The sequence below is a fragment of the Tachypleus tridentatus genome, chromosome 9, assembly GCF_004210375.1.
Source record: "Tachypleus tridentatus isolate NWPU-2018 chromosome 9, ASM421037v1, whole genome shotgun sequence".
Taxonomy (NCBI): Eukaryota; Metazoa; Arthropoda; class Merostomata; order Xiphosura; family Limulidae; genus Tachypleus; species Tachypleus tridentatus.
In genome coordinates, this window is record NC_134833.1 from 53,455,912 (window position 1) to 53,483,117 (window position 27,206).

Below are 27,206 nucleotides of genomic sequence, written 5' to 3' on the forward strand. Positions count from 1 at the left end.
CAAAATTGACATATAATTACTGAACTCAGTCTCTTTAAACGTGTTGTGATTAAAACTATAGAAATTGTTATAATATTCTATAAAACAAATGCTTATTTTCGACCTTAATTTTTCTGTTGTGTAGCGAAACGCTAGCTCAAGTTTAAATGAAAGAGAAACTGGGATCGATGTACTTTTACGTCTAATGGTTCTCGCCATTAATATCTGAAGCTATATAGTATGAGAAACAGTAAGAGAGTGATGAACATGTCGGATACAATTATGTATGTGCCAGGTGTTGAGAGATGTTTAATAAAAGTGTTAAATGAATCATCAGTGCCATTACTATTTAGACAGCTTTGAAACAAAAGCTGTCACTAAGCCTAAAGTGGTCTTCAAAAAAGCCGCCTTTATTATATTTCGTTACAATATTAATGTTCTAAACAGAATAGAAGCTTTAGCCTTATTAGGGCTCGCTAAATGCACGATCTGCAATCATATAATTTTTTTCACTGTAATTCTGTATAAAGAATCCATTTTGCAACGACTATTATGAACTTATACGTTGTTGAATAAGATGTTTTTTTTTATATAGTTTACAAAACAAAACAAATAAACGATGTTCTTTGTATTAAAGCAATAACACATCGTGCTATCTGGATGTTAGTGTTTCGAGTCATGGGGACATTTTATAGTGAAAACGGGAACTGGTTTATTAGATATCAATATTTTCTCATTTTTTTATGTTAATTTTTTTCTGTATTTCAATTTGCATTTATGTGTTTGCCTGTTTGGTGTGACGGGGATTCGAATCCGGGACCCTCAGTGTTCAATGCCTTAACCTTTTTTTTTCTGTATATCATACATTACTGTTTGTTTTTGCTTTATACTATTTCTTTTTCTATCATGATGAAAACATCTTTGTAACAATTTTCAAAGTTTCAGAGCCAATATCGCTGAAGTATAATTTCAAGTGCCATTGCTTTTAATCTATAATCTTTAAACTTTCAATGTCACTGCTGCTAATTTATAATGTTTAATGTTAACTGTTGTAAGATTTTTTATTCCCATATGTTGGTAATATCATTTGTAGCTATTAATATTTATAAAGTTATGTTTGACAGAAAGTGATGCACCGTTACTAGCCTGGCCTATCGTAGGTTTACAAAATTTTATATACAATGTTAGTTTATTATGCATATAAGTAACATCAAATTTTCTAGTAAACTTCTAGAAAAACCTTGTGATCTGACGTTGTTCAGCATCTGAATATTTGAAAAAAAAAAAAAAAAACCAACAACAAAAGGTAGTCCAAACCAAAAGTATTTTAACTACGCATACTTTAAACTAGAATGATTGTTTCAGACAAAACATATGAAATTTTCAGTTTAAAATACAAGAGGTAGTCGTTGCTTAATAACTTGTTCAGTTAAGATAACTTAAATTAATTTAGAAAATATATATGTGTGTGTGTGTGGGGGGGGGGGTTATAACAAACAAATGCTGTGGGTTTATTTTGATTAGCGATAGGTAAGGTTCTTACAATTTCTGATAAATAGTGGGAGGCTCATAAGTCTGTTGCTCCGAAACGTGTTTAAAACAGCAACAATATTTACATCATTTTTTTCTCACGTCTGATATTACGTTATTTTGGGAAAAATGTTTTAGGTGACAGAATTCTTATTTTACAAGGAACAGTTTCGGTACATGTAACCCTGCCCCTGCTTACATATACGTTAATATTACACATTGTTTTTAGTTTAGGGGTTGATCACATTTGTTAATTTTTGTTTTTTGTTTTGAATTTCGCGCAAAGCTACACGAGGGCTGTCTGCGTTAGTGGTCCCTAATTTAGTAGTGTAAAACTAGAAGAAAGGAAGCTAATCATCACCACCCGCTGCCAACTCTTGGGCTACTCTTTTACCAACGAATAGGGGATTGACCGTCATATTATAACGTCCCCACAGGTGAAAGGGCGAGCATGTTTGGTGCGACTGGGATTCGAACCCGCGACCCTCAGATTACGAGTCGAACGCCTTAACCACCTGGCCATGCCGGGCCTCTGATCACATTTATTAGTATTTTTCCAAAGTGTGAAAGATCCCTCCCGCCTCATGTTGAATGCGTATGTAAGAAATGGCTAAGCTTATTTTAAGGAACATTACTATACTTCAGTAGGTATAAACGGGTTAATATGAAAAAGAGTGTTTTAACTCCTTAAAATCTTTTGAAGCTGTTTTCATGGAAGTTTTTAAAGCAAGATATCTGTTGATAGCAAATTAAGCTCTCTGTAATTTTATTGAAAAGACAGTAAGTCTTGTCCTCTCTCTTCCTCCCAACGTATACATTTTGCGTGATTGTGATTTTGGTACAATTATGAACGACCCCTTAATCTCCTGGGTAATCTTCCACGGCCACAGTTTCCTGTGTATTGTCGTGTTTCTGTCACTTGCTGTTATGTAAATCACAAGTATCTGGCTGTTATCTGAACGCATATCTTCACGAAAGTGTTAGTTCAGCTGATAACTGGGCGTATGGTTGACACTTACAACATCGTATTTTATGGGTACTATGAGAACTTCCGTTACACAACAGCTTATAGAGAAATCTGTATATAATGATGTTATCAGTGAATTCCGCATAAATGCATAAGCTTCGCCTATACAGATCTCGTTTTCTAGAAACGGAAGGTTTTTCTGGCAACGAACCAAATATCTTTGGTGCGGGTTAATAAAATTCCTGAAGATTCGTTCATTTAATAAAATCTGAGTTGCAAATGTTCTAAAGATAACGCATTACTTGCTTTGAAGTAATGGTTATTACTGAAATGTCACAAGAACTTCTGAATGTTTTACCATTTTGTATTAAGCTCAGTACGTCTAATGGCCTGATAGTTAGGGCATTCGATTCGTAATCTGAGGGTCACAGGTTCGAATTTCATTACCGAACATGCTCGCCCTTTCAGCTATGGAAGCGCTATAATTTGTTAGTCAGTCCCACTATTCGTTACTCAAGAGTAATCCGAAAGTTGGCGGTGAGCGTTGTTAGCCAGCTGCCTTTCCTCCAGTCTAATCAGTTGAAAATTAAGGATGGCTTGCGCAAATAGCTCTTGAGCAGCTTTGTGCTCTGTCTGGGTACAAGAAATGTCGCCACTGTGTTCCAAATATAACTTTTTTGTTATTTTTTTAGAAGATTAAACATTTATATTGTTTGTTGCACTAATTATGAAAAGAGCCAAGTTTAGTGATAGCTTATAACTGTTCACAGAGCATGCGCGATAAGAGAAAACATACAACACATCTCTTTCGACAATAATTACATGAGTTAATTAAAAGATAACTGCTGAGCAAATCTGTTTGGCTAATAACAAGGGTCACACTAAACTTATATCGTGACGTTTCGGGCTAAATCTTCCTACAGACCTAACAGAAGAATGTTTAGTAGTGAACGTAAGGTTGTATGGGTCCAGAGGCTAATAATTTTTGTCGGTCATACATCCCATGTAATATTACATAGAATAAAATTATCAATGGACTCCCATTAAGACGACTGACCCTGGGGCTGAGCACTCTAGCCCCAACCTAAATACACCACTAAGAATGTCTTGAAAATTGGAAAGGATAGTAAACCGCTGTTTTCGAAACACCCGAAGGTTCTCAGTAGTATAAAAGACAAATGGACAAAAAATAACATACTTATAACAGGACATAAAACATAAAGGCAAGCAATATCACATAAATGAAGAAAATTCAACGAGGATATTCTTGAAGATCTCAAAAACTATTGATTTTCTGACGTTTCGTTTTAAATGATAAATAATCTAGATTAGGGATCTAGTACCTCTAAATATTGGCTACGTCGTGCAACTATTTCAGTCCTAGCACGCCTGAACAACAGGGGAAGAATAGGAAATGCCACATTAATGGTACTGTTTGAGAACTAGAGTGGTGAATAACAAACTGGAAATGCCCCGGCATGGCCAGGTGGTTAAGGCACTCGACTCGTAATCTGAGGGTCGCGGGTTCGAATCCCCGTCGCACCAAACATGTTCGCCTTTTCAACAGTGGGGCGTTAAAATGTAACTGCCAATCTCGCTATTCGTTGGTAAAAGAGTAGCTCAAGAGTTGGCGGTGGGTGGTGATGACTAGTTGCCTTTCCTCTAGTCTTACACTGTTAAATTAGGGACGGCTAGCGCAGATGGCCCTCGTGTAGCTTGGCCCGAGATTATAAAAACAAAAAAACAAACTGGAAATTATTTGAAGAAATGCCAGTGAGTCGAGATGATAGTATTGAACTGATTCACAAATTTCGTGCTTTCCGTAGATCAAAGCATTATAATTTTATTTTCACATAATTTATGCCAACATTTTGGATTTCAACACCTGGGTCATGTTTTTAACCGGATTAGATTCCAAGCATTAGCTGCAGTACAAAAACTTAACATTACTTTTACTTTAGCTACAACTTTAAGGCAGACACTTTTAACACAAACAAAAGCCACAAGAGAACTGTATTCAGATGAGCTTAAAGGCGTAGTCTGGCGGCAACTAGTCAATGGTTCTATACTGGCTAAAACATGTCCTCTTATATAGAAATAAAATGGAAGAAGTATACACAATAACATTGTTAATTTAGCTATTAAATCAAAGGACTTAGCCAAGCCCTTTACTTCTGTGAGAAGGTTAAATCAATAACATATTATCAGATTGACAAATCTACCTGAATACAGTGTCATGGAGGAAACTACGCTGAAGACTATAATCCCAAAGTGATAATAAACATCATCATTAGAAGATTTTTATTGATAGAAAAGTCTAGAAATATATGAATTATTAGATTCATTGAGATGAAACATTTTGGTGAGAAAGGTATGATAGACCGCAACCATGTGTAAAGTGTTTTTGAGTAAAATGGTTTCATTTATAAACATCACGTTTGAAGAATTATAACAGTATTCAATTTATAAGAATTTCTGCGGTTATCATCAGCCCGTGAATTATTAAGTGAACGAGACATTTATACACTATATGTATAAAGTAAAACGAATCCCGGTGGCACGTCGAGTCTGTAATAAAACACCAATTCTCTCGAATACATTTTGATTACCCAGTTTCCTGGTTGAATGGTTTTAAAATTTGAACAACAGTAATCCGATAAGCGAGAAAACATTGGAGTAAACCTAAACCGCATATGTGTCTGTATGAGCCTTTTATTCAATTTTTACCGACACTTATCAATTCTATTGTGTATGTGTGGGTGTTTTTGCAATAAATCGTCTTAGTGGTGTAGATATTCTTAAAATTAAGATGGACGTTTACTTTTTTACATTCGTTTTTTAACAAAACGTATGTGTTCATAAAAACAGTTAATCCATCACAAAACTGAAACTGTAAAAATAATGCCAGTGTAGTATTTTAGACCAAAAAGACGTCACCCCAAGTGTTTTGTTTTTATAGTCCACGTTAGGTTAAATAGAAATCAAACTTATAGTCGTGAGAATCAAAAAATAATAACGAAATTAATTTACTATCAAACTCATAAAGGTTATAATTAATTAAACTATAGTTAATATTTGTATTACGGTTAGGTTATATGGTAATACAAACAAAATTAGCGTTGAATATCTGGTTTATCTATTGTTAACAGTTAAACAACATTAGGCGCAGATGGTTTTATTGCTTTGAAGTATTTCCATGTTCTGTAGTAATTCTTGTACGCTAAATACAGAAATGATATCCGTTTTTCTACATCACGTACAAATTTAAAAAACCAAACCCTATGTACTTTTACATGAGTGAATCATTTACATTGAAATCAGGTCACATTTTGTTTTGTTTAAATGTTGACAACCACTGGCTACACATTTCTCTTCATCAATCGCGACGTGAGAGTCTAATAGATCATTCTAGAACCTGAGCATAACAAACATAATAAAAAAAATTCATTGCGTAAACGAAATAATAATTCGACCTAAGTAAGAGATTTTTGTTCCTTTTTTGTAGCAGATTAATATTATTTTCGAAATCTGCGAAGATGATTTATGGGAAAGCCGTTATTGAAACCAAAACAACTCTTATGAAGTTTAAATTCGCAGTTGATTTGTTTTATTTTAGAAACGTTGGACAAATAATTTTATTATTTAATGTTAGTAAAATATCCAAGCTAAAAACTATTTGCCTGTAAAGAATACTGTTATATCAGTGTGTAAACTTTATAAAAATACAACTTATCAATATCTTCTATAGTGTGTGTAATAAAAACGTGACCCCCTGTAAAACCGTGTTTTTCGCATTACAAGTAAGATATAAAAAGAAATCGCCCATACTTGTGTTCAGAAAGTTTGAAACATGATTTTTCTTTTGAGATAAATCCCCTGTGGTACAGTGCTATGTCTGCGGACTTACAACCCTAGAAACCAGGTTTTGATACCCGTGGTTGGCAGAGCACAGACAGCCCACTGCATAGATATTTGCTTAAACTTCAAACAAACAAACAAATCTTTGAATTAAAAATCTGTTTTATTGCTTTCTGGTAAATTACGAGTTATTGTTGTAAACGTTGCAAATTTGAACAAAGTTTAAATTGAATTTAATCGAACGGAGTTAACGTGTTAAAATAAATATTTGTCTGAAATGGAGGTTTTTCTGTTATTTCAGGAGACCAGCCCAAAGCACATTCCTCAATGTACGGACGACTTGTCACCCAGGACCAGCTGGTTGCTATGGGAACGGGAACTCAGAGTACGAGTCAGAATGACCTCGTGTCTCTACAGGGCCGCATACCTTACAAAAGCAGAGATCCAACTACATCTCCTCTACGGAAACTTAGTATTGACCTCATTAAAACTTATAAGCATATAAATGAGGTAATTTTTTACAACATGAATTTGTTTTAATTGCATTTAACTTCAAAAGAGTTGTATGATTTTATTTTACATATCTTAATATTATGTTGAGCTACTTTCATAGGGCAGATACAAACATCCGTTGAAGAAAATTCAACCACACGACTTTCGTTGGAGTATACAAGAAATTTACAGTAAAATAATTTTCCATATTGTCGTTTTTCTGATTTACAATACACTTCTCTACGTGTATATTCGGGTCCGGCATGGCCAAGCGTGTTAAGGCGTGCGACTCGTAATCTGTGGGTCGCGGGTTTGCATCCCCGTTGCGCCAAACATGCTTGCCCTTTCAGCCGTGGGGGCGTTATAATGTTACGATCAATCTCACTATTCGTTGGTAAAAGAGTAGCCCAAGAGTTGGCGGTGGGTGGTGATGACTAGCTGCCTTCCCTCTAGTCTTACACTACTAAATTAAGGACGGCTAGCACAGATAGTCCTCGAGTAGCTTTGTGTGAAATTCAAACAAACAAACAAACAAACGTGTATGTTCATTTATTTGATAAGGAATCTATCCAGTTTTCTAAGAAACAAAGTTAATATCGACCACCTTCGACCTTAGTGGACTTCACTTTTTGTTGAACTTATTTTACTTGCACTTCTAAACCGTATTATTCTCCTAATATCAATTGATGTATGTTCCTTTAAGGTATTTTTAAGGACTTATATCGACCATGTGTTGGCGTAAGTAAGAAAATGTTTACTTTGAAAGTTGTAGTGTTCTTCTTCTGGTGCAAAAGCTTTTAATTATAAGTTTTTCTGATGAAAAGCAAATAGAATTTCACATTTATTAGGTGTAAAGGATACTGGCTCGGCTCTGTCTTTATTATCTCAATTTCGGATAGCTTAGCTCAATCGATCCTTAACTTTCATCAAAATATTTTGTTTCCCAAGATTCTATTTTCCATTCCATGGTTGATTTTTTTTATGCATTTCATTCCCGATTAATGTTTACGCATGATCTTAAAAATGCATTATTATGCATTTCTGAAGCTTGGTAATCTCTCACAAGATGGAGCCACGCAGTTGTATTATTTTCTTTCTTTTTTTTTTATTTGCCTTGCCCGAACAGTGCAACGTACCATTGCCCTGACAGACAACTTCCAGACATGAAGGCAATGATAAAAAGAGCTATAGTTGCGTATGATGTTTGACATACGGTATTACACATGTAGTAAGGTCAATGTCGTGCGTCATAGTGCTTGCTAGCGTTAAGACAATATATTTATTGCTATCGAACAGACAGAAAAATTATTCTCTTTTGATATTTCATGTATTTGGTGTTGCTCTTATCTTTTAGTATTTATGTGACTTCTGTCCCGTTAATTTTGATTTCTTTTTTTATTGTTTTTGCTTAAAAAACATCTCACTGAATTTGTGTCATTAAAAAACAGATTGTTTAAATATCTACAAAATATCTTGCTGTCTGGATTTAACTCAGAAACGTTCTGAATTTCTTTCTGTAATAGTAAACCTTAACCCTTGAAAAGTTGAAACTTTATAAATAACATTATGGATGGGCTTCAAGAAATATCTCTTGTTCCAAATAAATTGTAATTTGTACTTGTATTAATATGAATCACGAATAACCAATTCATTCAATATATATAGTTTTTGTGGCCAGGCATGGCCAAGTGTGTTAAGGCGTTCGACTCGTAATCCGAGTGTCACAGGTTCGAATCTCCTTCAAACTAAACGTGCTTGCCCTTTCAGCCATGTGAGTGTTATAATGTGACGGTCAATCCCACTATTCGTTGGTAAAAGAGTAGCCCGAGATTTGGCGGTGGGTGGTGATGCCTAGCTGACTTCCCTCTAGTCTTACACTGCTAAAGTAGGGACCACTTTTTCAGCCTGTTAAGAAAAAAAAATAAACTGATAAAATACTAGAGACAGGTAATTAATATTTACCTACGTATTTAGAAATAGGTTTCTGTAAAGTCTCTTAACAGTGAGCAGGTGCCAGAACATTGATAGTTGTCTAAAGTTATTCTTCTCTCCAACTTCAAGGGAAATTATAAAAAGTGTTTGTAGTAATTATAGGCCTTTAGATCTTTTGTCAGTGATGGGAAATGTTTTTTGAAAATTTGATATTCATATTGACACCAGAGCCCTTGTGCTAAATGCAGATTGATTAGTGTCATAACACTTTGGCAGGCCCAGCATGGCCAAGCGTGTTAAGGCGTGCGACTCGTAATCCGAAGATTGCGTGTTCGAATCTCTGTCACACCAAACATGCTCGCCCATTCAGTCATGGGGGCGATATAATGTGACGGACAATCTCACTATTCGTTGGTAAAAGAGTAGCCCAAGAGTTGGCGGTGGGTGGTGATGACTAGCTGACTTCCCTCTAGTCTTACATTGCTAAAGTAGGGACCGCTAGCGCAGATAGCCCTCGTGTAACTTTGCGCGAAATTCAAAACAAAAAGACCAAACCTATATGACATAGGTATTATGTGTTGAAGGCAATTATTATATGTGACATTGGTATTGTGTGTTAAAGGCAACTTTCTTATGTGACATGGGTATTGTTTGTAAAACTGTGAGTAGTGTATATATATATAAATGCATCAGGTTGAACACGATCCTTTGGTAATAGAGTTTTAATATTTTCGACTGATGTGAAAAATACAACTGCAAAGAATCTCTTTCTGTAACAATGATGTTTTGACAAGACACCCTAACTTGTTTTTGAGGGAGAGGTAACATAAAGTGATCTTATTTTAAATCACTATGATATATATGTTTTATCAAAGCTAAATGTCACGTTATTTGGTTCATATAGATTTTTAATACTTATCTGTGATATAGTCTCTACATCAGAAGAGAGAAATTTTCTAAGTTCAAATGGATGAAAGGTTTCTTTGTTTTTGGATTTCGCGCAAGGCTACACGAGGGCTATCTGCCCCTAATTTAGCACTGTAAGACTAAAGGAAAGGCAGCCAATCATCACCACCCACCGCCAACTCTTGAGCTACTCTTTTACCAACCAATAGTGGGATTGATCGAAACTTTATAACGCCCCCTCGGCTGAAAGGGCAAGCATGTTCGATGTGACGGAGATTCGAACCCACGATCCTCGGATTACGAGCCAAGCGTCTTAACAACGTGGCCATGCCGGGGCTGGATGAAAGGATAAATAATTGTGCTATAATCAAGTATTTAGTAGTTGGCGCCCCAGTGGCTCAGCGGTATGTTTTACAACGCTAAAATCCGGGTTTCGATTCTCGTGGTGGCATAGCACAGATAGCCCTTTGTGTAGGTTTTTGCTTAATTCAAAACAACAACTAGTTTGCTTTTTTATTAATCTTAGTAAAATTCTCATTCTTACGGACTTTAATGCTTTCCTTCGTTATATTAACGTACAGGTCATGCCATACCACAGTTATTGATTTTACTGTTATCCTGTTGCGCTGGGATAATTTTCGTCAGTACCTTCTTATATAACGATACCAGTCGTCATTTGTTCCCCTTGCTTTTCACGACACTGTGCCTTACAGATGATATTTGTTACCCTTTATGATTTATTTTGGTCGAGTCTTCGATTTATTATATTACGTAAGTTACGTATTACTATTTTAAATAACCGGAAATTTGAATTTAGAAGTTAATTTACTGTTAATCTGTGTCGAATTTATAATATTTGACAACACGATTGATACACACAGATTTCTTTTTTGACACAAATATATTTTAATATTCAAACAAACAAATGATACAATTTATAATAATGATTATTACTAATAGTTATTACAAATGATGTTTTATATACTAGAGTTTTACTATCTTACGGACAATAATGATTGTTATGTCCGGTTTAGAACTGAATATTTTATCGACGATCCAAGTCCACGACGAGTAAATTAATTCTGAATTAATATTGTCACACCTCGCTTAAGCTAGCTAACTTCACTGGCCTTAGTTAATTTACTGACGTTGAATGATTTGTAATGTTCGAAATCTACCTGGTCAAATTATGTAGTTTTCCGATTATTAGGCGTTAATCATAATTGTAGCTTCTGAGTCCCATAATACACTGACTGTAGTTGACCAATAATATTCTTATTCTGTCTCTCTTTTATCTGCTTTTAGACGGATCACGCGAGTTTCTCGAAATTTCAACAATGTTCTCGTAAAACAAATATTGTTGGTTCTTATTTTCAAGAATCTTCTACAAATTTCGAGAGCACTTGGGACTTATGTAATACAAAGTCAAAAGTATACATCATATGCAAAAAGAAAACTGTGCTAAAACAAGTAAAGGTATGAAAATAAACGTATAACGGAAAATCCGTTACGTACTGCATTCAACAATCGTATAAGTACAAAAACAACTGGCTTTTGATTTTTTCTTTCGAGCTGAGAAAATGTTTACGACTTTTTATGAGTCTTTGTTGTAATTCATTTGCTGACATATACTTCATAAAACAATGAACGATTGAAAGTGTTTTTGTATATAAGATTTGGGCAGATTATTCATGGCGAAGGAATAAAAGTGAAATGAGCATCAGTTGCTTGGTTCAGCGTGGTACTTATAGAGAAGTTTGTGTTTGAATTTCATGCAAAGCTACGCGAGGGCTAGTCGTCCCTAATTTAGCAGTGTAAGACAAGAGGGAAGGCAGCTAGTCATCACCGCTTGGGCTACTCTTTTACCAACGAATAGTGGGATTGATCGTTACTTTATAACGCTCCTACGGCTAAAAGGAACGAGCATGTATGGTATGAATGGGATTCGAACACGTGACCCTTGAATTACAAGCCTTGCGCCTTTTCCATCTGGCCATGTCGAGCCACTTGTAGAGAAAGTCTTAGCTAATTAATTTTGAAAAAGGTATCTTAGGTAGAAGGCTGTTGTCTTTTGTCATAAATGTAGATTCAGTTTTGGTTAAAATAACAACAACAACAACTCGTATCTCTTTATTTTTATGAATTTTCTTATTGTTTTAAATCACTAACAAATTCTGCATAATTTACAGTACTTTTGATGTATTTGCAATGTATATTTATATATCTATTAAATAAATCGTGAATTATCCAAACTACTGTAGTTGGTTTTTAATAATTTTTCAAATTAGTTTCTTTGAAATAGGTTCTGAGATTTTCATAACGAATGATACTTTTACTCGTAGTGTATGTAGTGAGCGCGTACTTAGCTTCGTTTGTAAGCGCACGAGACCTGAACTCAGTCTCTCGCCCTAAAAGAAATTATAAATCTCACAAAATGTCAACAACGTGCGTTGGTGCAACAGACACGTGTAAACACGCGTGATCTTGGAATCAGCGTTCATTTGTCACGTGAACTGATGATACCTTGTAGAATTCTCTACTTTCTTTTGTATATACATACGCAAACAAACAAAAATGAATTCAGTTATTTAAATTAACACCCCCATTAAAATTTTTTAAGTGAAGAAACACGTTTGAGTATACTATTGATCAAGGTTTTCTGACACTTTAGAACTTCCATTGAATATTACTATTATTATAACAGTAGTTAGATCCAATAAAGATTTTGACTGATCCAACTTTAGAGGATATGATTCATTTGTTCGGTTAAAAATCTGTTTGCAGAGGTGTCATTGACACTAACCTTAATTCACTATTCCTATGTGAACCGAGCTGTGCTGTGTCAACACCCACTACAAAAGCTCGAGCCGATGATAAATGAGCAGCTATTTTTTGCATTTCTCAAAGAAACTGGCGGTCCAGAAATTTCTTCAGCTAAGATAAAAAAAAGACATTTCTAAAACATGACCTATCTAAGGATAACAGCGGTAAAACTCTTGTTTTCATCATAGTTCTTTCGAAAAGCCATAAATCCAGCATCATTTTTTAATAGAAAAACAGCAGTACTAAAAATTATTCGTTAATATAATAATGTATAATTTATGCACTTGTGCCCAGAAAGAATAAATAAATATGAAAATTCGAGTTTTGATATGAAACAATAAATAAATTATTGTTGTCAGAAATGAAAAAAGCAATTTCAAATTAAACTACATTAATTGAACAATTAAAATTGTTTTAATGCAAATGTATTGGAATTTTCAAAATAACTTTGATAATTATAATGTCGTCGTTCGCGAATTTTTTTTTCACGAACATGCCTTGAAACACAGTTAGCTCTGGTAGAGCTAAGTTTGTGTTAAACCACTGTACTTTTGCAAGCAATGTTTTTTAATTTTTAAAATGCAGATGTTTGTTTGCTAGAGGGAACATGTTCTGACGTCATGATTACGCAGGCTTTGAAAATTTAGTGAAAGTTAGGGTCTCCGAAAAAGTTAATAGTATTTTGGTAATCGACTTTGACAAACGGAGATTTGAAAGATTGTAGAAGGTCAAGATAGATATTCAAATATGAAATTGGAATAATAACTACATGGAACTGTAAAAATTATCAGTCGGGATTTCTTTAAATACATTAAGGGAAAGCAAAATTTTAGAATGGGAGTAGAACTTTTGACTTAGATAATACAAATACTGAGGAAGGCTGATACGATTATGGAATAGCTGAGTTATTAAATTATATTGTTTCTTTAAAGTTTAGTAAAAATATTTACCAGCAGCATGAGAAAACAAGATAATTACATTAATTTTCAGCCTGTTAAGAAAAAAATAAACTGATAAAATACTAGAGACAGGTAATTAATATTTACCTACGTATTTAGAAATAGGTTTCTGTAAAGTCTCTTAACAGTGAGCAGGTGCCAGAACATTGATAGTTGTCTAAAGTTATTCTTCTCTCCAAATTCAAGGGAAATGGTAAAAAGTTTTTCTAGTAATTATAGGCCTTCAGATCTTTTGTGAGTGGTGGGAAATGTTTTTTGAAAATTTGATAAAGGATGCTTTGCAAAATTTTAAATTTAAACACATGTTAGATAATCACTATTGCTTCACCCAGAGGCAGAAATAAAGACGGGTTAAAAAAAAAGTGGTAAAGTAGACTGAGAAAGTTGCATAAACAGTGAAAAAGTAAAACATATAAAGAAATGTAGAAAGCAAATAAATTATAAGAAAAGATAAACAGAACAGTAGGGTTTAATAGCAAGAGTTAAACAATAATGGGAATCCTATAAGTATAAGGAGAAGCCATTTATTAGAAAACTGTTAAGATTAGCTTAATTATTAAGTTGGTCAGTTTATATGGTTTTAATAATTTGCTTAGTCTTGGTTTAGCTGTTATTGATACTGTTTTCCAAGTAACATAGAGTTTTATGTTGGGTCATAAAGGTTGCAGAGTTCCAATCAGTAAATATGCATAATGTCACAGGTTTGGATATAAATGTTGTGGAGTTTCAACCAGTGAATATGCATAATGTCACAGGTTAGGATATAAATGTTGAGGAGTTCCAACCAGTGAATATGCATAATGTCACAGGTTAGGATATAAATGTTGTGGAGTTCCAACCAGTGAATATGCATAATGTCACAGGTTTGGATATAAATGTTGTGGAGTTCCAACCAGTGAATATGCATAATGTCACAGGTTAGGATATAAATATTACAGAATTTCAACTGGTAAATGTACGTGCCACACGTCAGGGGTATAAATGTTGCAGAACTTCAACCAATTAATATGCATAGTATTACAGGTTGGGGTGTAAATGTTTCAATTTTAACCACTAAATATGCATAATATCATAGATTGGGTCATAAAAGTTGAAGAGTTTCAACCAGTGGATATCTATAATGTCACATGTTGGGATATAAATGTTGCCAGGTTTTGTACAATAAATATGTAAAATGTCATAGGTTGTGGTATAGATGTTGCAGAGTTTTTACCAGTAAATATGCATGATGTTTAGGGTATAAACATTGCCTGGTCTCAGTCAGTAAATATGCGTAATGTTACAGGTTGTGGTATAGATGTTGTAGAGTTTCAACCGGTAGACATGCATAACATTACAGTTTGATATTTAAATTTTGCATTGTTTTAGATCAATAAGTTTGTTTGAAAGTTGCATAACTGCACCCTATAATATCAAACTTCATGCCAATTCATAAAGCTGTTCCAGTAGTTCAGTGCATTATATACCTTATGTAAGTCACCTTACAAAATTTATTTTGATTATTTATGTGTATAATGTTTTATGGTTAAAGCCCTGTGTATATGAGTAAATCATTTTCATCAAATGAAGTCGTAAAAAGCTCATTAGTTATTGCAGATTGTATAAAATATTAGCACTTAAATGCCATTTTATTTAGAGTTGTATTTCATTTATATATGTAGCATATATATTTGTATATTAATTCATTCTTGAAATAAATACTTTAGTTTTTAAACTTTTCTTTACATATAAAAATACTTACTAAACTAAAAATGTAATTTGTTTTTTTGGAAGAAACGGATGTGATTGTTAATACAACTTTACGTTTTATTGATACTGATATAAAAATATTCTAGAAATTTCTTGAGAACTTTTTTGTTGTTAAGTGCATGCTACACAATGGGCTATCTGTACTGTGCCAACCTGAGGTATTGAAACATTGACATTTAATGTTCTAAGTCTTCAGATTTACTGCTAAATCATTTGTGGGGAGGGGACATTTTCTTAGATAGTGATGCAAAACTACAAAGAAAATGAAAAATTGAGTTCTGCAAATTGTTGATTTTTTGTAATAAAATTTGTGATCTACTAACCCCTTTTTTTTTTTACAAATTGCAAACATTTCTTCATCTGTAAAATAGCATGTAATATGTAATTTTATTGATATTTGTGCACAATGTACATGAAGCAGTTTCCTAACCTTGCAAGTTTTTAATTTTATAGTGACTAGAACTATACTATGTCACAAATGGATGTTGTATTAATTAATTAATTATTATGGACCTTTGACAGGTCTATTATGCCAAAAAAAAGAGACGAGCACAGCAAATACAAGGTCAGGATACCAGCCACAAAAAAGAGCGTAAGCTGTGCAATGAAGGATATGATGATGAAAACCATGACTACATTATTACACATGGAGAGAAAGTTGTGGATCGCTATGAAATTGATTGCCTTATTGGGAAAGGCTCATTTGGTCAGGTGAGTGTTTTGACCACTAAACATCTCAGCTTTACTTGACGAGTTCTAATACTTAATTATGAAATTGACTGCTTTAATGGAAAAGGCCACTTGCACAGATAAATAAGGTAGTTCTGGCTTATGACTTGTAATACTTGGTTAGTGTAATATATGATATTCTTTTAAATGATATCCTCAAAAATAAATAAAAGTACTATGAAAATATCTTTATGGAATTATATCTGCTTTCTTTCTTGGAGATACATTTCAAAAATAAACTCTTTTTTTAGTTGTTAATTGTGTCTTATGAATAGTTTTGATTTAAATCATAAAAGAAATAGTTTTATCAAGTATATGTTAGCTGTAGGTAGGAATTTACTATTTTATTTTGTGTTATGTAACTGGAGAAGTCTTTATGTTTATATTTAAGATTTTTTTGTCCTTGAATTCAGGGTGCCTGTTAGCAGCATGTATGAATATGTTGGCTTTCAAACTATGAATCACAGGCATTTAACACACAGAGTAGAAGAGGCACCTGCTACCAATTTGTCAGTTAACTTATATGCACTATTATTAACGTCTTTTTTTCCTTTTCTCATTCCCACTTTCCAACAAAGTGTGGTCCTGATGATATGAATTCTAAAACACGTTAGGTAGGTCCTTAAGAACATAAACTCCAGATATCTCTAATGTTGAGTTATTTGTGTGGAGTTTTTGTTTAAAGTGACAATATTGAAATATAAAATATTTCAAAATAATGTTAATTTTATCCACAAATTAAGAAATGAATGATGAATAAATCACAACTGCTGATAGCAATATATATCCATAATTTATTTAAATTTGTGTTTCTGTTTTGTAGGTGGTTAAAGCTTATGATATTGAGGAAGAATGCCATGTAGCCATTAAGATTATCAAGAACAAGAAGCCATTTCTTAATCAAGCTCAGATTGAAGTTAATCTCTTGGAGATGATGAACAGCTATGAAGGCAGAGGGAGTTACTGTCAGATGGGGAAAGATAAAATAGGTGGAGTAAAAGAATGATGCTGATACTATTTTTTTTTAATTTTCTTTCTGAAGAAAGTTTAAAAAACACACAGGTCATTAATATCTCAGTACTGTGTTTAATAAATTTTAGTGATTTTAGAAGTTAATCTTAAATATTTAATAAATACAATAACAATGTTATTCCCTTACTTTGTTGTAAAATTATTTTGTATTACATGAATACAAATGAAGTGTTGAACAGATCTTTGACTAATTTTGGAACTTTTTATGATCAATTTATATATCACTTCTATTAATAGATGACATATATTTTCAATTATATGAATTATTTAAAACTTTTATAATATTAGTTTCAAATAATTAAAAGATGCATGTACGATATAAACATGGAAGGCATTCAAAATCTTTTGAGATTTAGTATTCAGTAGTAGATTATCTAATATTATAGGTGCCAAGTTATTTTGAATAATAGATGAGGCTATTTTGTCCTTCAAGGATAGAGTATTACAGTAGGAATACGTGGTGTTTATTCTTAAAATTTACATATATTTCTCACAAGGTACCTTACTTCTGCTCATGTACTAAGCTGTTTGCAAAGTTTTTTTTTTGCATGACACAAACCTTTCATTCCCACACACTTCTTGATTTACATGGTTTAATTACTTTCTTGCATGCAAATTATTCTGCAACAAACTTCCACCAACTGGAGTGCCACACAACCATGACTCCCTGTATGCTATTCTTCTTTACTATTACTTGTTATTTGGCAGTGTTGGATATTTCCTTGTTTTCTTTTTGAGTATTTTTTATTTTATTGAGTTTAACATACTTTTTGGCTTCAGCTCTTTCATTGCATACATTTCCTCTGATGTTGGGATCTTTTGAGGAGACATATGGTATTGTCCCAAGTTTATTTACCACCTACTTATCTTATGAACATACACTTAGCCTCTTTTCTCTATGGATCAGTATTTGGGAAATCTTTTGGTGACCTTGGAATCTGGATTATAATCAGTGAGATAACAATAGTCATTGTTGGTTGATAATTTGTCTCATTCAGAGCTCCTCGGTATGGATTCCTGTGTGTGGTGAGGGGACCTCCCAGGGAAGGTTTTCTTCTTTCTGGTTACCTCCTCTGGTTTCTAAACATCCACCCATGTATTTGCTGTGCGTGGCGGCCCGTGAAAAAGAGGAGAGGATCCTGGTTCTTGAGGGGTCGAACCCTAACACATCACTTTGGCCTAGAATTCCTGTAGACAGGCAGCCTTTGGGTGGCCCCCCTTGGGTCAGTCGGCTGGTCCACTTGGGCTAGAGTCAACCAAGTACCAGTATTGGATGTTCTTAATGGGTGTTGTGGACATTGTGTCTGATGCTGGTGTTTGGGTATAGTACTCACGAAACCCTGGCATTTCTGCAATGTCCTCACATGACATTGTAGTGCATCCCCTCATGGGCTTTATGGTGGGTGGGGTTAGTGGGTACCGAAATTTTATTTTTTTTCCTGTGGATCCTCCTACGAAAAATTTAAATAAAATGGTGAAAAAACAGTCAATAGGTAAACGACCACGTCTTCAAGACTCTGAGCAGCAATCTTCAACATCTGTAACACACGCACCTCATTTTCTTATATTATATTCTCTTTCAGAAAAACCTTTAGAGTAAATGTCCCCCTTTTTTATTCAGAAGGGACTAGAGGGACTTGCTGGCTCTCCAAAGTCAGTAAAGAAGCTTTGATCTGGAGACATTGGTTGAAACATCCACATCCCAACACAGTGAACTCCTCTTGAATTCAAAGGCAATTGGGGATGCACCTATTGATGTTACCCCTCATGCTACCTTGATGTCATCACGAGGATTTATTGTTGAGAGGGATTTGAAGAATGTTTGAGTCAGAGATTCTTGCTGGTTTCTCCACTCAAGGAGTTTCTGCAGTGAGGTCTACTCGCAAAGATGGAGTTACACTGCCGACAAATATCCTCGTTTTGACATTTACATCACCGCGTGCACCTGCCACCATTAAGGCAGATTATCTAAATTGCAGGGTACGGCCGTACATTCCAAACCCTCTCCAATGATTCCAATATCAGAGGTTTGGCCACTTAAAGACGTCATGTCATTGTTACCTGACATGTGCTTGTTGTGGTTGCAAGGACCACGATGCATATGAGTGTGACACGGACCCACATTGTGTCAACTGCAATGGTTCTCACTCTTCCTACTTTCGTTCTTGCCCAAAATAGTTGGAGGAAAAAGAGGTGCAGCATTTGAAAACAACTCATAACATTAGTTATCCTGAGGCTTGGAAATTGCTGTCTGCCACTTCATCTTGGACATATGCTGCTGCACTTCGTTTGACAACTACAGTGGGAGTGCAGACAGATCTCTCTGTGCCTGCAAGAAAATCGTTTTCAAAACAAATGAAAAGCCATTTGACCTCCATGGTTAAAAAGGTTGATGAATCAACTTCTACACCCATCTCTGTTCCTCCCATACATTCCAACATACCCCAAGATCCACATCCTTTGGTTTCAAATACAGGCATTTTTTCAGATACATCTTTTTCTCCCACCCAAAGATGCAAAATAATCATTTGTTCGCATCATCAGTCACTGGAATCCCCTTCGAACAACAAATACCTGCCCAATCGATCCAGGGCAGGATCCATGGAGGTTGATAGATCTTCTCCGAATAAGGACAGTAAGGAAAAAAGACATGGTCATAAACAGAAGGGTTCACCACTTTGCATACCCATACCGTCACTGTTTGTTCTCTCTACCTGTCACCTGGAGAGACATATGATCAATCAGACCTTGATGCTCTTGTTGAACTGTTGCCATCTCCCTTTCTAATCCTGGGGGACTTTAATGGACATCATTCTCTCTGGGGAAGTGCTGTTATTGATAGGAGGGGTCACTCTGTAGAGCGTATGCTCCCTGATCACAACCTTTCTCTTTTCAATACTGGTTCTTCCACTAATTATCATGCACCTAGTCAGTCCTTTACTGCTATTGATCTCTTGGTTTGCTCTCCTTCATTATTCTCCCATTTTTCATGGAGGGTTGACAATAATCCACTAGGCAGTGATCATTTTCCAATACTTTTAAGAGAGACTGGCCATGGTCATGGCCACCCTACCTGCCTGCCCCGGTGGAAGCTGGATCAGGCAGACTGGTCCACATTCACTGCTCTCGCAGAACTCGATCCTTCCATCATCAGTCAGCTATCAATAGACGACTGTGTGGCAGTGGTAACTGACTGTATTATACAAGCAGTTGCTCATTGTATTCCTAAAACCTCGACACGTTTTCCACGACATCCTCTTCCATGGTGGAATCCTGCCTGCCACATGGCATGGAAGGCTCAAAAACGGGCTCGGACACTTTCTGTAGATATCCCACACTTTCAAACCGATCGCTTTCCAACGGGCCCGTGCCCATGCTAAGTGGGTAAGATATCAAAGCAAGAATGAATCTTGGATTAAGTTCACAACTAGCATATCTTCTACCACCAGTTCCAATGTCATATGGGTCAGGTTTTGAAAGGTCAGTGGGCACTACAATTCCGTCCCCCTCTCAATCTTACTCTCTGATGGCCAAGAGGTAGCTGATGTTCGGAGCATTGCCGATACTCTAGATGAAAACTTTTGCCGGGTATTTAGCACTTCTGCTTGTTCCTCCACCTTCTTGGCCATCAAGACTCGGGCAGAGCGTTCATGCCTTTCCTTTCGAACTGACTGTCTCTTTGACTATAATCGTCCCTTTACACTGTTGGAACTGAAAATGGCCCTTCATTGGTCTGGCAGTACACCTGTTGGACTTGATGATGTACACTATGACATGCTGCGCTATCTCTCTCCTGCTTCTCTTTATTCTTCTAATTGTTTTTAACAGGATCTGACAGGAGAATGTTTTTTTTATGCCTGGTGCCAGGCTATTATATTACCTTTCTCTAAGCCTGGGAAAGATCCCAAGATTCCTTCAAACTACCGTCCAATTGCTTTGATGAGCTGTTTCTGTAAGACCTAAGAGAGGATGGTTAATGCTCATCTTGTTTGGTTTCTTGAATCAAACAACCTCCTCTCGCCCACCCAGTGTGGGTTCCGACAACAGCACTCCACCATGGACCACCTAATTCAATTTGAAACATCAATCACAGAAGCCTTTCTCAAACGCCAACATCTGTATCAATATTCTTTGACATTTAGAAGGCTTATGACACAACATGGAGGTATGGCATTTTGCAAGACCTCCATACATATGGGTTCCTTGGCCATTTACTCATGTTTATTAAAAATTTTTTAATGGACAGGAGATTCCAAGTTCGTGTGGGTTTGACACTTTCCCGTTCTTTTGTACAGGAACTTGGAGTCCCTCAAGGCTGTGTTTTGAGTGTTACACTCTTCAGTATAAAGATAAATGCCATCACTGAACAACTCCCTCTCACTATTGCGAATGGGCTGTATGTCTATGACTTTCACATCTCATGTCAGTCGTCAAACATGAGATATTGAGCGGCAACTACAAATTGCTCTCGATCGTGTACTGAAGTGGACAATGGCGAACGGCTTTAATTTCTCTATCTCTAAAACCGTTTGCATGCACTTTTGCTACCATGGGGTATTCACCCTGATCCTGAACTCCTTATCGGTGAAGTTTCGCTGCCAGTGGTCACTGAGACAAAGTTCTTGGGACTTATCTTTGACCGTAAGCTGACCTTTATACCACACTTAAAGCAGCTATGGGTCAAATGTACAAGAGCACTGAACATTCTCTGTGTTCTCTCTTCCACCACTTGGGGAGCGGATCATTGTTCTGTGCTAAAGATGTATTGTGCTCTTATTTGATCAAAACTCAACTATGGATCACTAGTCTATGGCTCATCCAGACCCTTGACCTTAAAGATGCTAAACCCCATTCATCATCAAGGAAGGAGGAAGTTTTTCTAATCATACTACGCATTGGTCACAGTTTTTTAACTCATTGTTTTCTTTTATCTGGAACTGTTGCACCAGTGTGTAGTTTGTGTAACACTCAAATCACTGTAAGCCATATTTTACTTTGTTGCCATCATTATGACTCTCAACGACGGCACTATTTTAATCATGTTCTGTCCCAAGGTTTGTCCATAACATTAGACAATGTTATTGGTGATAGTGACACTGTCCACCTTGATAAAGTTTTTAGTTTTTTAATAGCCATTAATCTTTTTAATGTCATTTAAGTGTTTGATATTTATTCATTACACCTTTTTAATTGTAGTTCCCTTTTAAGAGTCTCAATTTCTCTAGTTCAATTTGTAATTGGAAAATTAAATAACTTGACATCAGGACTGGAAAGGCCAATTCAGGTGACTAATGCTGCTGTTTGAACTACCCGTTAGTAGTCCTGGCGAGTTATTATTACAATTTTGCTGCATGTCTTTTAACACTTTTATTACTTTACTTTTTGATACTGGCCATAATGACACATAACCTGGAACCAGGACTGGAAAGGTCAACTTCAGGTGACTGACGGTTGTTCTTGTACTTACCTATTAGTCTTTCTGGCAGGTTATGATAATTACCATTATGCTACAGAAAGTCCTTTACAACTTCTCTTACTCTGCTTTCTCTCTTAACATTGTAGACTAGGTGTCAACATTGGTTTTATGCTTTTTTCTGTTTTTCAATGCTGTTTTGTTTTACCTTCATTTCCTTTTATGAATTTTACTACATTTACTTTATTTTTACCTTTTTACTGGATGTTTGGCGCAGATAGCCTAACTGCTTTGTGCCATAAAACACTAAATCAACCAACCAACAAACTTATTCAGAGCCTCAACCATTCTCTGTTTCTGTTTTCTATTCTAATTATTCTTGTTTACCTATTCTTTTTATTGTTATTTTATTCATTGCAGAGTTTAGTGTTACCAACAATATTGATGATTAGCCTGTGGGTTCTACTTTGGTGGTACTTTACCAAAGATATTGGGCTCTTCAGATTTTATCTGAGGAACTTGTCATGAATGTCTTCTCTCATTAACTCTGATACCTATTTCTTTTCTGTTGTCTCAGTATCCTAACACATGTCATTACAGAATATTTTCTCTTCAGAGGCCATCAATTCTGTCATTCACTCTTCTCAGGGTTTGTATTTTAGTCTGTTTGTGGTACCCAAGAAAACTGGAGATTAGTGGCCTGTGATAAATCTGTTTTGCCTTGGTTGCTTCTTAGTCCTGCTTCACTTTGTAATGAGGTTATTTCTCACCCTCAGATGAGCTTTTTATCCAGGTTTATAGATGAGCAACATGTAAATTTCAAATGCTTATCTACATGTTCCTATACTTCATCTCTCAAAACATTATCTTTAGTTTGTATATCACAAGGTAGTTTATCAGTTTTGTGTTCTCCCTTTCAGGCTTGTTTCAGCATCATTTGTCTTTTGTTGAGTGGGCAATACTTGTGCCAAATATACGTTCATATTTGTAGGTTACAGTTACATAGACAACTAGCAACTGTTGGCTCATACTGAACTGGAGTTTTCTCAGCAAATTCGTCTGGTTGTTTTAGAAGCAGCTTGGTTGGAGAAGTCCCTTCTTGTTTCTACCCAACGTCTTATCCATTTGGGTGTTTCTTTTGACACCTTGGGCATAAATTTCTTTTTTGACTCCATTCAGATCCTTTTAACCCTTTTGTTGATCATCTATCCTGCCCAGACAAAAAGTATCCAACAGAGTGGTCTCTAGATTCTCAAGTTTTCCAATGTTGCTGCAGTCAGTGGGGTACTTTACACCTGAATGCATTTGCCACAGCCCTCAATTCACTTGCACCGGCTATCAATGCATTTAGTTATAATTAAACAGGCATATCCCTTTATGTATATCTTCTCAACTGACTCTTTTCCAGGATCATTTCCTCTCGATGTAGATTCCTGTACGTGGTGAGGGGACCTCCAAGAGAAGGTTCTATACTTTCAGTTTACCTTCTCTAGAATCTAAACATTCACCTTGTTTGTCATGTATGGTAACCCATGAAGGGGAGGAGAGGATCCTGGTGGTTTTGGGGTCCAACCCCAACACACCACTTTAGCCTTGAATTCCTGCAGACGGGCAGTCTTGGGGTGGTCCACCCAAGATCAGTTGGCTAGTCCATTTGGGCCAGGGTCATTTGAGTGCCAGTGTAGGATGTCTTCAACAGGTGTAGTGGACATTATATCTGATACTGGTGTTCGGGTATAGTGCTCACAAAACCCTGGCATTGCTGCATTGTAGTGTGTCCCCTCATAGAGATCCATGGTGGGTTGGGTCAGTGGGCACTGAAATATTCTTTTTTTTATTATGGATACCCCTCAAATAAAAAAAAAAACAAGCATGACAACATAGAGAAAAATCCGACTACTGGCAAACGACTGTGCATTGATGACTCTGTCTGGTGAAACTCACAACTTGAATCTGTCCTGCAATTTTTAATTATATATTCTTTAACTGAAAAAATCTGTCTCCATTTTGTATTTAGAAGTGTTTAGAAGGGCTTGCTGGCTCGCCTAAATTGGTAAAAAAAAAAATTACGGTCTGGGGACATTTTATTGGAAACAGTTTCATCACAACATTCCAAACTCCTCTTGAAGTTGAAGGCCATTGGGGATATACCCATTGAAGTTACTCCTCATTCTACTTTGAGTTCTACTAGAGGAGTTATAGTTGAGAGGGATTTAAAGACCATCCCAGAGTCAGAGATCCTCACAGGTTACAGCAGTCAAGATGTTTCAGCCATGCACAGAATTTTTACTCGTAGAGATGGGATTATGGAGCTGACAAATGTTCTAATATTAACATTTACAACATCACGTCCTTCTACCACAATCAAGGCAGGATATCTGAATCGTAAGGTAGGGCCTTATATCCCTAACCCAGTTGGATGTTTTCATTGTCAATGATGTGGTCACTCGAAAACATCTTGTCGTGGTTTCTTAACGTGTGCCCATTGTGCTGGTAAAGACCATGATGTTTTTGAATGCCAATTAGAACTGCATTGTATTAACTGTAATGATCCACATCCTTCCTCTTTTACTTCTTGCCCTAAATTGGTAGAAGAGAAACAAGTACAACGTCTCAAGACAGTTCATACTATTACTTATTCAGAGGCTTGGAAATTACGATTCCCAATTCTATCTGAGACTTATGCTGCTGTAATCCATTTCACTACTACAGTAGGAGTCCAGACAGACCTTTCTGTGCTTTCTACAGAATCCTTAACAGAGCATCTTAATCTAGTACCCTCCAGAATCAACAAAGTTAACTAATCAGTATCTACTTCTATCTTTGTCCCAACCACATCTTCCAGTCATTGCTTAACTTTCCATGGGATCTTCCTCACTTGACATGCCAAAAATTAAACAACCCATTAGTTCATATCCTCAATCACTGGAACGTATGTCTACAAACTCCGACCTGCCTACACGATCCAGAGCAGGATCACTAGAGAATGACTGACCCCATGAAGTAAAGAAAAAAAGCATGGTTGCAAGCAGAAGGTTTCAATCCCATATTCTCCTACAAAATAAAGAAAAATGGCCACGCTAATCAAATGGAACTGTCGAGGTTTGCAATCAAATGTAAATGACATCAAGAATTTAATTGACTTTTATCATCCCAAATGCCTTTCTTTACAGGAAACATTTTTAAAACCTAATAATACAGTCACAATTCGACAGTACTCCTTGTACTGAAATGACAGGTCGTGAAGGACAAGGACATGGGGGAGTAGCACTGCTGGTTGACCAACATGTGCCCACCTGGTCCTTGTCATTGAATACACTCTTGGAGGCTGTAGCCATCCATATCTCCTTGGGTTGTACCATTACTGTTTGCTCTCTGTACCTTACCCCCTGGAAAAAATTATCATCCCTCAGACCTTGATGCCCTCATTGAGCAACTGCCAACCACATTTTAATTTTGGGGGATCTTAATGGGCATAATTTCCTCTGGGGTGGTTCTAGTATTGATGTGTGGGGTTGTGCTATAGAGCATATGCTTATGAATCACAACTTGTCTCTCTTCAATACTGGCTCTTACACTTATTTTCATGCACCCAGTTAATCATTTACTGCTATAGCTCTTTCTGTCTGCTCCCCCCTTTGCTTTTCTTGGGAAGTTGACATCAATCCATGGGGTAGTGATCATTTTCCTATCATATTAAGAGAGATTGGCCGTGGTAAGTGCCACCTGACCTGTGTGCCTCAGTGGAAGTTGGACCAGGCCCTCTTTCACTGCTCTCTCAGAACTTGATCCAGCCATCTTATGGAAATCATCAATAGATGATTGTGTAGCAGCAGTAACTAACTGTTTTGTCCAAGCAGCTGCTCAGTGCATCCCCAAAACCTCAACATTTTTCTCATGACATCCCTGCCCTTGCTGGAATTCTGCTTGTTCTATAACACGAAAAGCTCAGAAATGTGCTGGGATAAATTTCATAGATATCCCACGCTTACAAACTGCAATGCATTTCAGCAAGTCCATGCACAGGCTCGGCAAGTTAGACATAAAAGCCAGAAGGAATCTTGGATTAAATATACCTCCAGCATTTCTTCAACCACCAGTTCAAAAGTCATATGGGACAAGATCTGGAAGGTGGGTGGATGGTATACTTCTGCTCCCCTCTCTATCTTAATTTTCAATGGCCATGAAGATGCTTATGCTCGGAGCATTGCCAGTACTTTTGGTGAATGTTTCTCTCATGTATCTAGCTCTTGAAACTTATCCCCTTCCTTCTTAGCTATTAAAACATGAGTTGTATATCTGCCTCTTTCCTTTTCGACTGATCATCCCTATTACTACAATTGCCCTCTTACACTAGTGGAACTGAAACTTGTGCTTCCTCATTCTGGCAATACATCAGTTAGACCTGATGATATACATTATGAGATGCTACACCATCTTTCTTCTGGCTGTCTTTAACTGGATATGGGAGGAGAATGCCTTTCCTGATGCTTGATGCCAAGCTATTGTACTCACTATTCTGAAACCTGGGAAGGATCCAAAGATTCTTTCGAATTACCATCCCATTGCTTTGATGAGTTGTTTCAGTAAGACCTTAGAGAGGATGATTAATGCTCGCCTTGTTTGGTTCTTTGAATCAAACAATCTTCTCTCACCCACTCAGTGTGGGTTCTGAAGACAACGCTCTTGATAGACCACTTAATTCACCTTGAAACATCAGTTAGAGAAGCCTTTTTGAAATGACAACATCTTGTTTCTATTTTTTGTTTTGTTTTTTTATTTAGAGAAAACTTATGATACAACATGGAGATATGGTATCTTGTGAGACCTTCACTCA

The 27,206-nt window shown here is 36.1% G+C and overlaps 1 pseudogene across 1 annotated transcript in view; it reads left to right on the plus strand.

Moving 5' to 3' along the window:
• LOC143225259 (dual specificity tyrosine-phosphorylation-regulated kinase 1B-like) overlaps positions 1 to 27,206 on the plus strand; it is a 74,794-nt pseudogene that overhangs the window by 35,410 nt on the left and 12,178 nt on the right. The window contains exons 2-4 of the transcript XR_013013753.1: positions 6,636 to 6,844; positions 15,718 to 15,906; positions 16,748 to 16,913. The product of XR_013013753.1 is annotated as a dual specificity tyrosine-phosphorylation-regulated kinase 1B-like (transcript). The remainder of the gene's footprint in view (positions 1 to 6,635; positions 6,845 to 15,717; positions 15,907 to 16,747; positions 16,914 to 27,206) is intronic.